Genomic DNA, 12,539 nt, shown 5'->3' on the forward strand with positions numbered 1-12,539 from the left:
TGCTTGTTGTGTGTAATGCCAGAACAGCATCCAGAAAATCAAAATTTAAGTCCTAAACTGAAAGATTCAGTTCTTCCCAAGTCTCTTGTTAGACTTGATACTAAATCAAATTTAGAAGGTGAAGTCTATAATCACCTTAAATTTGCACAGGGTTTGTTTTCTGCTTAAATATGCTAACTACATGCTAGTTGTATTACATTTCCYTTTGCTCTTTTTAGTGAGTTAGTGTATGTGTGAATGATGTGCTTCCTCTAAATTTAGCAGTAAATAAAACCTGTAAAAATAACTGTAATGTTTCCGGTTTCAACAATTCAATAAAATGAAAAAGAAAAGAGAATTGCATTGATTTCCTGGCTGACCAGGTCCCAGTGGCGTGGACGGGCTGCAGTGGGTCTGCCGGTGGGAAGCGGGCTGCGGGGGAGAGCTGCGAGATTCTGTTTACATGTTCTGGGACTCCTTTTCTTCCTTTTCACTGGCACATTCACACTAACATTTCAAAAGTGGGAAGGTCTTGTCTGAGTACTGTTAGATCATGGCTGCATAAATGACTGGGAAACATTAATAACATGCAAAAGACGGCAGGCAGATTTAAATAGGAAGCCCTGCCTGGTTTTCAGTGCTCACAGGTAAGGGGGTTACATGAGCAAATGAGAAGGATGGGAAGAGCAAATCCTTCTGTGTGTATTTGAACAGCTGCAGTTGTAATTCTGATGTGGGCTATTACATGCTGTTTCTAGCTAACAGGGGAGTGCAGAGCATGCTGAAATAGAGATGGCTGTAAGTCAGAAACATAGCAAATTATGTATTGTGTGGCTGTAACAGCTCAATAGGAGCACCTGTGGATAGAAGGAACATTAAATATTTCTTCGAGCGCTGTTGACATAAAATAATTTTTTGCTACTTCAATCAAAATGTAATCAAATGCAAACACATAGAACTGGAGAGGCAAATATTTTTTCTATACATGAGTCAAAACTGTTCAAACATGTATGCTATTAAGAGAATAAATTTCGGTTCAAATGCAGGGCTRTAAGGTTCCTTACAGACTATATACAGTCTATGAATTTGAAATTTCTCCTTAGGAAGTCTCTTATTCTTCTGTATTGCCAAGTTTTTCATTAAACTGTTCACTGACATAGGAAAAAATAGCTTGCATTCTGAAAGACATAGAAGGGATGAGAAGCAAAACTACCATTGTCGGTAGAGATTATCTGTAGCTGTAAGAACATCCTTCTAATTGCACAATGGATCTTTTCATCATAAATAATCTTAAAAACCCCTCCAATGTTAGCATGTATGTATTTCAGAGCACGYAGATCTCCCTTACTTATTTCAGATAATTCAAAAGTCATATGGTAAGAGACATACTGGACCTTTTTTTATTAATAATATATCAATTCTGRTAACACAATGGTTGTTTTATAACACTTGTATGGTAAATGTTAACTCTTTTTACTTGAGATAACCTCTATGCTCTTACGTATCAGAACTTTCAAAAGYAAAAAAACAGTTTACAAATTAAATCTAGACCTGGCTTCAGAACTGTTAAATTAGGCAGTGAAAGAAAAGATTTATCTGAGCTCTGATGATTGTACCTTGTTCTTTTGGGTTGCTGCGCAGTGTCATTAGTGCACATAAACTACTTGAAATRCTCAGTGAATAAACAAAACTTTCTGAAAACAGGAAGAGATTTAGTACCTAGAACATTCGACATCAAAGAGTTAATGATGGGGCTTCACTGGATTCAGTGTATTTGCAGATGTTGCTGCAACCAACTGCCTATTTTTCTCCTATCCTGTTGGGGAACTCTGCCAGCCATGATTCATGGAATGATTTTTTTGCGCTGAGTAATCTCTGTGTTTTGGGTTTTTTTATTTTTTTTTCCCCTTTCCCTCTCCTTTAGTTTTACCCTGAAGTCCTATTCATTTCAGCTRAAGGGAGGGGAATGCTTCCAAAGCATTAATATGAAGCACTAAATACACTGTGTTTTCAGAAAAGGAATTTTAACAAATGTTTAACTTCCAGTGATTTTACTTTGTCTTGAGCAAAGTAGTCCAGTGCAGAAAAACAGTGTTTTGCAACAGAATCAGCTTTTGGTTTTGCTAGTCATGTGATATGACAATTCTTWAAGGCTTCTGTATTAGTATTACTAAAGAACATCCAAGTTCTGTGCTGATACTATGCCTCCTTTCTCACAGATCGCTCTGAAAGAAATAAACCAGACTGCCGCTCTTCAGGGTAAGAATTGTATTCCTGTATTTATTCTTCCCCTCCTTTCCTTTCCTTTTTTTTTTTTTTTTAAATTCATTCCATAAAAGGAAAAAATAAAGAAGTTAGAAAAATAAAAATGCCGTTCTACTACTTGTTTGGGTAACAGTATGAAAACCTGAATAGCTTTGTGGTAAAGGTAATTGATATTTTAAGGAATTAATAGGTTTTACTATACTGTAATTGTATGCACTTAAAAAACAAAAGGCTTGTTTGTKTTTCACATACGGAGTTATTTGACAAAACTGTAATTTAAGACAAGAAGTCCTTATGACTCTTGCTTCTGCATGCTTTGGAGCATTTGCTTCTGTAGCATGGAAAATAATTTTTGATTCAGCCAAGATTAGCAACACTTAATTATTTATTCCCTTGACTCTGATCTTACCATACCTAACATTTGAAAACTGGGGAAAGCAAACAAAAAGAGGTTAAACAAAACATAGACCCAAATATTTTATGTTGATTCAGAATTTCCACCAGCAGTTGCTATAAACTTCCAAAGCTATTGATTTGCAAGGCTACATGACCTCTTACACATCTGAATRTTCTGTAGTCATCTTCCTTTTTATCTTTTTTTCTCATTTCTTGATCACTCTTTTTTTTTTAAACTCTTTGCTATGTTTCTAAACTCTTCTGCTCAATTTTCCAGCAAGAAATAGGATTTCTTTCATATCCTATGGCAAGTAATGGGGTTTTAATGAGTTAAAGTGATAGAGCACACTAGCTACAGCTGATTTCCCCACCCTTTTGTGAAAAGTCTTTCCAAAAGGCTCCTCTGGTGCCTAGTCTTCTGACGTGACGTGTGGCTGTTTCCTTTTATTTTACAGTCTATTTTTTTTTTGTTACAGTTTTATAGTACACTGGGATAGGTTTCGTAGCCAGAAGAGCAGAGGGAATTGTAGCCTTCTCTCCTCATAACACAACTCGTGAGCTCTATCTTCCATGAGATGTGATGGGAGAAAGGACACTTGTCTATTCCTTCTCACCTCTCCAACAACTATGTTCAGCTGTGTGTTCAAGTTGCAGTGGAATTTTGCSTCTGTCAATTACTTGTATCCATGTAAAACACCAATCATTGTATGTCCTTTTGCAACTTAAAATACATAACCTTTTTCTTAAAAGGTATGGTTATAGTCTACATATTTGAACTTTTGTTAGAGCATGTTATATTACAGTAAAGTCAAATCTAAATCATTATCAAAAGGAAATCTTTTATCAGAATATATAGTTTAATATTGAAATAGTTTAATTCTGTCTCCACTTCTTCTGGGTGGTAATTCCCAGTATTTTTTTGGTCTGCTGTGTATTTTTAAAGTTTTCACTTGGAACCAATAGCAAAGTAAAATTTCAAAAATTTTCCGTAGAATTGGTATTTCAATTGTGGACCAGCCCTTAAAATAAAATGCTACTGTAAGTTGTCTAGATTACAGATTCYGAATTCTCACATGGAACATACAGAGAAATTAAGAGAAATTAAGTTGCTTGCATTGTTGAGGAAAATGGTCTTTCATTCAATAGTCTTTTATTCCTGTTAGTAGTGTGTTTTCTAACCTTATCTATGCATCTTCTGTACCCTTCGCAATCTCGCTAGCCATTGTGCCGTGTTATTTCTGCTTTCCAGGATGAACTATGAGGAAGAAAAGTCATTGTTGAAAAGATAATGTGGCTTTCTGCATGCTTTGCTACTCTTCCTAGGCCAGAGCTATTTGCCTTAGTTTGATGACACACTTTGCTAATTAGTACCGCTACACTCTGAGATCCATCTCTCGTTATAGATGGAAGCATAATCCTGAGGAGACAAGTTGCTGGGTGAGATTCTCATCTCCACTCTGGCCCCAGCCATGAGTCTGGGAAAAGAGTTGCAGCTGCATGAAGACCAGTGTCTCCTGTGTAAGAACTGAGAGAAAACTAAGCAGTGAAGTATACAAGGCTTCATTAAAGTGTAGTGCAACACTGCTCATGTGACATGGGCAGCAATTCAGACTTTGAGTTACATTGGGGACTATTTTGTGGCTTATGCCATTTTATGAGGAGCTAATACTTTGGAAGAGCAGCTTTTGACAACAGAAAGACCAAAAAAAGGGGGGAAATAAACAAAAGCAAAAAAAAAAAAAAAAAGGCAGCAGCTCATCTTTTCTATTTTTAACTTATACTACATGTTCTGGAATGCATCTCTTAAAAATGCAATGTAAAGTCCCTCTTTTGATCTAAAGTGAAACAAATTGATGCTGCAGGTCATCATCCTTGAACTCAAGTGTAATAACAAGAATTTCTGCATTAGAATTAGTATAAAATAGTTAAGGAGAACACGGGGATACTAGCTCACCACATGAAGRGATAATGCAGTGAGTCTTAAGAAAGACAAATATCCTAAGGTGAAGAAATAGATGTAGATTTTTTCCAGATGAGAGCYAAAGTAGCAGCAATTTATTTGGTATAAAACCTTGGTGAGATCTTGTCCAGAAGTTTGTGCAGTTCTAATCATGAATGTGGAATGATGGAATAAAAGGAGCCAAAAGAAGCAGAATGGTCTTCCTTAAAGATCCCAAAGCTAAGAATTTTTGATCCAAAACATGATCAGCTTAATAAAAAGGAAAAAAAAAAAGTACAAGTATTTCTTGTGATTGCAGAGGGCTAAAGTTCATGTCCTTTCCATCACTGCACTCTTAGTTCCTGTATGTCTGTATTTCTATTTTGGCTTGTGCTTGAGTGTTTACAGTACGAGGGATGAAAAGCTCATACACACARTAAAGCAGGAACAGTTTCAAAACTTCTTGAACATAATACATTTGCAATAACTCGCACAGAAGAAACTTTTTAGAGATGTGTATAAACTATCTTAACATTTATCATAGGGTGATGCCATTTATATTATTCAGGGTGAAATTTATTTAAAGTGTTATCAAGGACTCTGACAAACATTCTGGTTTTATTACTAGCCTGTCAAATGTTTAGTATGGGAGAARTACTGAAGGAAGGCAGAGTATTCTGAGGGTCATACTGGGTCTAGCATGCTATTGGAAAGAAATTTGTTTCATGAATGAACCAAAGACCATAGGTAATGATTTCCAAAGAAGGAAATAGATATCAGATACTACTCACAAAATGTGCATTCAATATACTGCCTTTTGCCTCTCTAGTGCAATTAGTAGCCATCTGCCATGAAGGAGCATTTAGATACAGCRAGGAGTAGCAGAAGAGGGCCTACAAGTGTCTTTTTTTCATGTACCGCTCTTCATTGATTTTTATTAAATATTAACACATTGGTAAGATCAAATCAGACATTCCCTGAATCCAAGTAACACCTGTTGCTATGTTAAATTGTAAACTAGGGACATTTGTTTTCATGACCTGATATTAATGATATTTCAATTGTTAAATTTCAGGCTGTATTAAAGACATCTCAGTACTGGCAGCAGTGATCTATAATTATCATTATTTCTTGATTTTACTGTAAGAGTTTTCACYGATTGATTCAGATCATGCACGGTTAAAGCCCAGGTCAGAGTTAGGTCAGAAGAAGTATGCTATTTAGTATGAGGCCTCTAAACATTTTCAAACTGAAAATTATATGGTAGTAATAGAACAGAGGGTTTCATGTATCTGCATATTTGCAATTAATTTCTGAACATGAGCAAAACTGGTAAAAGGAATGGGGTTAATTTTGCTTGTTTTATTTAATAGATTACAGAAGCTTTTGTAGTGTGATATAGCTGATTTTAGGTATGTTGTTTTCATTTTTATTGAATTGAGTGAGTCATAGACATTTKAATAAGTTGTCCTAAGAAGGATCTGTTTGGCCAAAATCTGTAATTTGTTAAAAGGGCTTTGGCCTTGGAGGCGAGAGGACAAGGGTAGAAAAACAGTGGAACAATTTATTGGGACACAAAGTTAGAGATCTTAATTTTTAAATCTGGTAATCTGCTGTGAAAATTTGACCTCAGGAATTGGGAAAGGGAGGAAAATAATAGATTCACTTTCAGAATAGATTTTAGACATTATTGGCACTTAGCCTATCATCTTTTTTTTTTTTTTTTTAATGTACTGAAGTTTTTTTTTTATAGCTGGTTCTCTGCATTTGATTGGTACAAAATTTGGCCTTGTTATTTATTTAAAATAAATCAAGACAACAGTACAAACAGACACAACCTTTCTCCTGTTCCTTTATAAAGAAGCCCTTGAAGCTGATCAAAGGGTTCTTTTAATGAATAGCATATCAGAGCGTCTGATAAATCAAGCTGTGATTTCGAAGAATGGTATTATGTATCTTACTTTGGTTTTAGTGTGTGGTGTAGAAGAGTTCCYACAGTGAAAGCTACATTTCTGTTTTCTCTTTTATATGATGCTAGTCTTGTAAAATTATGTTTAGGAAATATTAATGTTCTGGCAGTATCTTTGAAGTGTGTATTTTCCTAGAGCATCTCTGAAGCTATTAATTAAGACCTTACTCCTTTAACAGAGCAGGAAGGCAGTCTTAAGGTACAGGACTGACAATGCAGTAGAACTCTACTCAGTTTCCRGTTAAATTCATGTGCTCCTGAGGTCTGAAGAAAACAGATAGTATGAGTTTTTTCTATATAGTAGCGGGTATGATCAGTCTGCAGTCAGTCARTTAATAATTCCAGCTTTGCCTGTCAAAGGTGGAATAGAATAGTCCTTTCTTCTCCCYATGAATTTGTGCTAGCCCGTAAGCCTGGAAGCTAGGAATTCTTGTTTGAAATCTTCCACAAATTACAAATTGCTGTTAACATTTTTGTTTTTAACAACTTGAGTTGTTTTCTCATCATAACTTTGCAGCTAGTTTTCTGCACCACATAACAGATTGTGTTTATTCTAGGTAAATTAAAATCCAGGTTATTGTGTTGGAATYGAGCACTGGAAAGGGTGAGAGGTACCCTTGTAACATGAAAACATCTGAATCTTTGTTKTGCATTAGGCAAATGGACAATGTGGAAAGACCTCTGGTGCTACTGCTTATTCTAAGCAGTATACTTACATAGTGTACTAAGAAATCACAGAATCATAGAAATATTAGTCAGAAGGGACCACTGGAGGTCATCTAGTGGAACTTCTTGCTTGCAGTGGGAAGACTGCTAACACTAGATCAAGCTGGTGTCATCTCTGTCTAGCCAAGTCTTGAAAACCTCCCAGAAAGAGATCCCACAGCATCTCTGGATGACCTGTGCCAGTGCTGCACTGTGCTCCTAGCAAAGAGATTTTTCCTCATGTCCAAGCTGAATCTCTCTAGCTGCAATGTGGGGCCATTGCCCCTTGTTTTGCCATGTGCTGCTGTGGAGAAAAGTTTCTCTCTTGTCTTCTCTGTCTCCTGGCAATTAGATTGCCCTTTGGCACCCAAAGAAGCCCAGCCTCTTCAGCCTCTCCTTATAGATCATGTGCTCTGACCGTTTTGATGACCATTTGGTGGAYATTCATGTCTCCTCAACATCCGTCTCAAAATGGGGGATCCAGGTGTAGCCTCACCAGGCAAAGTAAAGGGGAATAATAAACTCCCCTGATGATTTGGCTGTACTGCTTCTGGTGTTGCCCAGTCTGCAGTTGCCTTATTCATGTGTGCAGTTGATTCAAATTCAAAGTGGTGTCTACTTGTTACTGGCTGCCAGATATCTGTTGATAAGTAGTCCTACCCTTTGGGCCCAGTGATCCAGTTAATTTTCAGGCCACTTACTGGCTGCTTATCTATCCCATACTAACTCAGTTTCCAAATGTAGGAGATAATGACAAAAGAACCAGTCAAAAAATTGAGTTTTTTTGGTTCAAACACTAGACTGCTAACGTCCTGAGAAATCATTTTCATTCTCTCAAAGATCCTGATACTTAGTTTTCCTGTCACTAAAAGAAATATCCTGCATTATCCACTGGCACTGTCTGCATTAGCTTGTCAATGCAGCTGTTCAAGCTAAAGGAATATTTCAGACTTTTCCCCTTCTATCCCATGTTACAGGTTGTTCGTGGATTTGAAGTTTGAGATCTTGCTGATCTGTGTGAAGAGGAAGGAGAGGCAATGTGTGTGTGACTAAAAGTGAACATAAAAGCCTTGAATATGATGCAGTGTTGCATTTAGAAGAAAGAATGAGTGTTATGGGGATGACCTCTATTTTACTTTTGCATTCTTATTGCATATATTTAGCTCTTAGGATTTTTAAGACTAGMGTGTAGCAGGTTAGTCTTAGTCTAAGTGTACATTTAGGATGTGGAAAGGAGAAAGATCCTGCTTTTGTACACTCCAAGTAGATCATCAGAAACTGATGTAATTAAAAAATATCTTTCCAGCAATCTAGTCTCCCTCCCAAACCCTCTGGGTGCAGTTTCACAGTTGCCTTGAGCTGAGCTAAGCCTGTGCTTCTCCAGAAGGAGCAATCTCATTCCCTGCTTTGGACTCATATTATTGCTCGTGTGCGTGATTGGATCCGAAGGCTGATCTCCAAAGGGAAAAAAATAGCTGTCTTCATTTTGCAGATGAAGCAGATTCAGCAGAGGGAGGCAAAGTGATTTCCKAAGTTGCACAATAGATCAGTGGCAGAGTTGGAAGTAGAGGCTCTGTACCATGACCTTGTTGTTARTGTTTAAAAGTAGGATCACAGTGGCTCAAATTTAAGTTTTTGTGTTTTCAGAGCTGAATTTTGGGTTCAGTCACTCAGAATACAGTGTAATCCTACTGCTTAAACRTGGATGTAAACTGATGTAATTGAGACTAGAATCAGGCTGTGTGTTGTTCTTTTGTTTATCTTGGTCTTTTGGTAAACAGCACATGCTACAGATATCAGAGCTATGCCTCCTTAGAGCAGAACAAGCTGGAGGAATTTTGTGCAGCATGTTTYTTTGGCAGCTTCCTTGCCACAATAAATCACTATGTTTAATATATTCTTTGCAGCATTAATTTTCCATGTTCAGTTCCTACTCATTTCTAAAGGAAGGGGGAAAAAAAACCCCACAGAGCAGAGGAAACCCACAGGCAGATCAGTTAAGTATTGGCAATTAGGGAGCCTGTATGTGTCTGGAGCCTCTTGCTATGTGTGTTTGTTTTTAATGCCACCAATTCTTCCCTGCGATGTTGGAGATCTTTGTCTGTTCAAAAGTGAATAGACACTGATAGTGGTAAAGAGTTACTGCAAAGGAAGTATCCTAGCCAGTGTTCCAGATTCCTTATTCCTAAACACAGAAGAGGATTTATTTTAATGCGAACACTGTGTTCCTGGTTTCTGGGAAGGGAAATTTGAAGAACTGGCAGCTTTGGTGCCCTGTACCAGTACTTCCATTGCCTGGGCTGCTCACCAGTGCCTTTTCCCGTGTTCAGGCATCATTTGTTACAGAGGATAGTCTAGGAAGAGAGGGCATGTGGGAGCATGCARTGAAGGAGCAATAGGTGTCATGGGAGATTTACTTCTCCCTGAGGTGCTGGTGGAGCTGGATGCTTGAAAGAGATGGGGACCTACTCAGAAGATTGCAAGGCATAACAGAAGTGAGTAAGTGAATGAAGTGGAAATTGCTGATGTACAATGAAAAATAATGCTGAGAATGAGATGGTTGTTGAAGGAATAAGGAAGAAGCGATTCACCCTTCTCTTAACTGAAAGAACTTCAGTACATTTGCTTTGGGAGTCCTGTGTATGTGAGCAAGTTTTCACTGTCTTACCACTTTTCTGAGGAGAATCCAGTAAAAGGCACTGAGGACCATCCAAACCAAAAATTCAGCTCTGAAAACACTTAAACTAAGGGTGCTCTGCTTGTCAGTTAGGAGAATTGTCTGAGGCRTAAACAACTGTGAGAGACCTTAGTTCTAGGAAGGGTAGTTTCAAGAAGCATGCGGTTACATGTTGCAGATATTTTAATGGCTGGACATTCCTCTCAAAGGTCATTTAGGGAAGATTTCACTTTTTCCCTATAAAACAGCAATTCTTTTAAAAACAACCAGATGGCTTTGTTTTTCAACCCTGCAAAAAACAAACAAGGYCTGAGCTTGCTGGAAGCTGTGAGGAGAGCTGGAGTTTCCTAAGTAGTGTGATGGGCCAAATTAATCAGGCATGGGTATAGTTTAGCTTCTTTATTATTATTATTTCTTTCCAAAGACACTTCTATGATAAATAGAACATGAAGTTCATCCAGTGGGTGGAAAAAAGAGCTGGAAGAGAATTCTTTCCAAAGGTGTTTGTAATGCTCTCAAAGAAAACAGTAATGCTCGTGGCTGGAGGAGGAGCTGGCAAGTGAAGTCCCTGGGATAGTTTCAGGACCGACGAGGCAGACCAGGGGAGTTGTGAACTGCCAACTCAGAAGAGGACGTAGCTTGGGGTCTTGCTGAAAGAGTTTCATGCTGATATTTTGAAAGTGCTAAARCTGATACTTGAGCTTTGGTTTATTTCCCGCAGGATTTATGTAGGTTTCTGTTTAAACTCAGGTTAGTATCTGTGTTTTCCTTCATCTCTGGAATTTGAGTGGGAGAGTGCAGTTGGCAGTTGAATTGTGTTGGTTTCCGTGTCCTCTCCCTCTGATGTGCACAAGAGGGAAGAGATTGTTACTTTTTCCTTTTTAGTCTCTTTTTGTGTGCTGCTTAGTTACTTTGTTATTTTATGATAGATTATTCTTTGTCTTCTGCAGAGTTCTAGTATTGGTAATCAGTTACCTTAAGTAGCATCTGATTTTGGCAGGTTGAATGTTTAAGTGATTGATCAAATGCATTCTGACTATGTTGTGGAGGAGAAATATTCCTAGTGAGGCCTGTCACGTGAGTAGTTTTTTTCCTTGTTACTATATTTGTCTGTTGCTTGCTGTATTAATTCTGCAGCTGTCTATTAGGCTCTGATCCTGKCATTTGTGAGATAGGTTGCATTTCTGATTTTGCTACCAGATTTCTCTTTTCAGAAGCATTATGCTCAATATAAGTACTGCTGCTTTTTGAATATAGGCCACATTGACACAGGCTTTATCCTGGTTTAGGCTATCTGTGGCAAACCTAGGGCAAGTCCTTAGTGTAGACAAGGATGAACTGCCTGCATCTCGTTCCAGCTGCTTCAGTTTATGTGGTTTCAGGAAGGGAGCTAGGATTCATTGGTGCAAAAAGTAATGTTGCCTCTTCCCTTGGAGGCTATGTGGTCRCAGATGGATCCCTTGATACAGAGGACTGAAATTAGAGCCCGTGACCCTAATGTGGACAGCGTCCATATAAGTAGTGACTTACACGTAGTTGCATCTTGGTCTTGCCAGCCTTTTTACAGCAGATTCGTCATCTGACCTGGGTATAGTGAACATTCCCAGTCTTCTGAGCCTTGACAGGGGTTGGGTTAGACTGCCTTGAAAGTACTTGTCTTGCTAGAGTTGACTTCYGTAACATGAAATTGGGTCAGTATGGACGGATGGAAGTTTGAGTGGCTGTAGAGTAGCTGCAAAAGTCCAGGAAAGAGTCAGTATCCCGGAAAATAAAAATTTAGTTAGACAACTAACTGTTTCAAGACTGGTAGGTACTTCTTCAAATAACAAGAAGTATGAGAATTCTCATCATTTTTTAGGAYTAGTTATAGTTCTAATGGATTTCATGATTTYGTAACGTTTTAAACAAAAACATAAGTACTTTGTCAAATACATCTCTTTTTCTTTTAATGTTCTGTTGCCTAGATGCTAAAAAAACTTGAGCAAGCATAACTGTTACATATGTGATACTCAGTGATGCACAGGACTTGTTATAAAAAAATAAGTTCTAATGTTTGCAAATTTAATTTTGAATGGTAAATTTCGAACATTAAAGTTTTCCCCAAAATAATTTTTTTGGGGAAAATGCTGTCCTGTCTCTAACGAGATACTACAATAACTTTGACAGAATTATTTTCCTAAAATATACARTATAGTAATTGAAAAGAACAAATCTTTTTTTTCGGATGACAGTGGTGGTGCTTCTGTGCTGTGTTTTTAGCTCTTAATGAAGAGAAAAAACTACAGAATTTGTACCATATAAATAGCATATACAGAGGCAGGAACATGAAGCTCTAACTAGTGTATTGGGTTTTTTTAACAAGTTGTTTTAAGCTATGTCTATTTTCTACTTTAACAATAGTTTCCCTTTACTTTGTAAAATTAACAGCCTGGAAATGAGGTTTGTTCTGACTGTATGTCTTGCTCCATTACTGTTATTTTTACTTGTTGCTTTAATTTTTTTCTTAGGGTTGTTTAGAAGAGCTTTACAGTTTTGTTGTCTTTTGAAACCTGGGGAAGATCACAAAGTACTATATAAACTCTGAAATGAAAAAAAATCAGAGATCAACA

General features: G+C 37.5%; 1 protein-coding gene across 2 annotated transcripts in view; it reads left to right on the forward strand.

Moving 5' to 3' along the window:
* Positions 1-1,971: 1,971 nt before the first annotated feature.
* SH3D19 (SH3 domain containing 19) overlaps positions 1,972-12,539 on the forward strand; it is a 65,237-nt gene continuing 54,669 nt past the window's right edge. For both annotated transcript variants that reach the window (XM_085313161.1, XM_085313162.1), the window contains exon 1: positions 1,972-2,238. The gene's annotated coding sequence lies outside the window, so the exon portion shown is untranslated. The remainder of the gene's footprint in view (positions 2,239-12,539) is intronic.

Source organism: Rhea americana, unplaced genomic scaffold, assembly GCF_003343005.1.
Source record: "Rhea americana isolate MKP2758 unplaced genomic scaffold, rheAme1 scaffold_38, whole genome shotgun sequence".
NCBI classification, from domain to species: Eukaryota; Metazoa; Chordata; class Aves; order Rheiformes; family Rheidae; genus Rhea; species Rhea americana.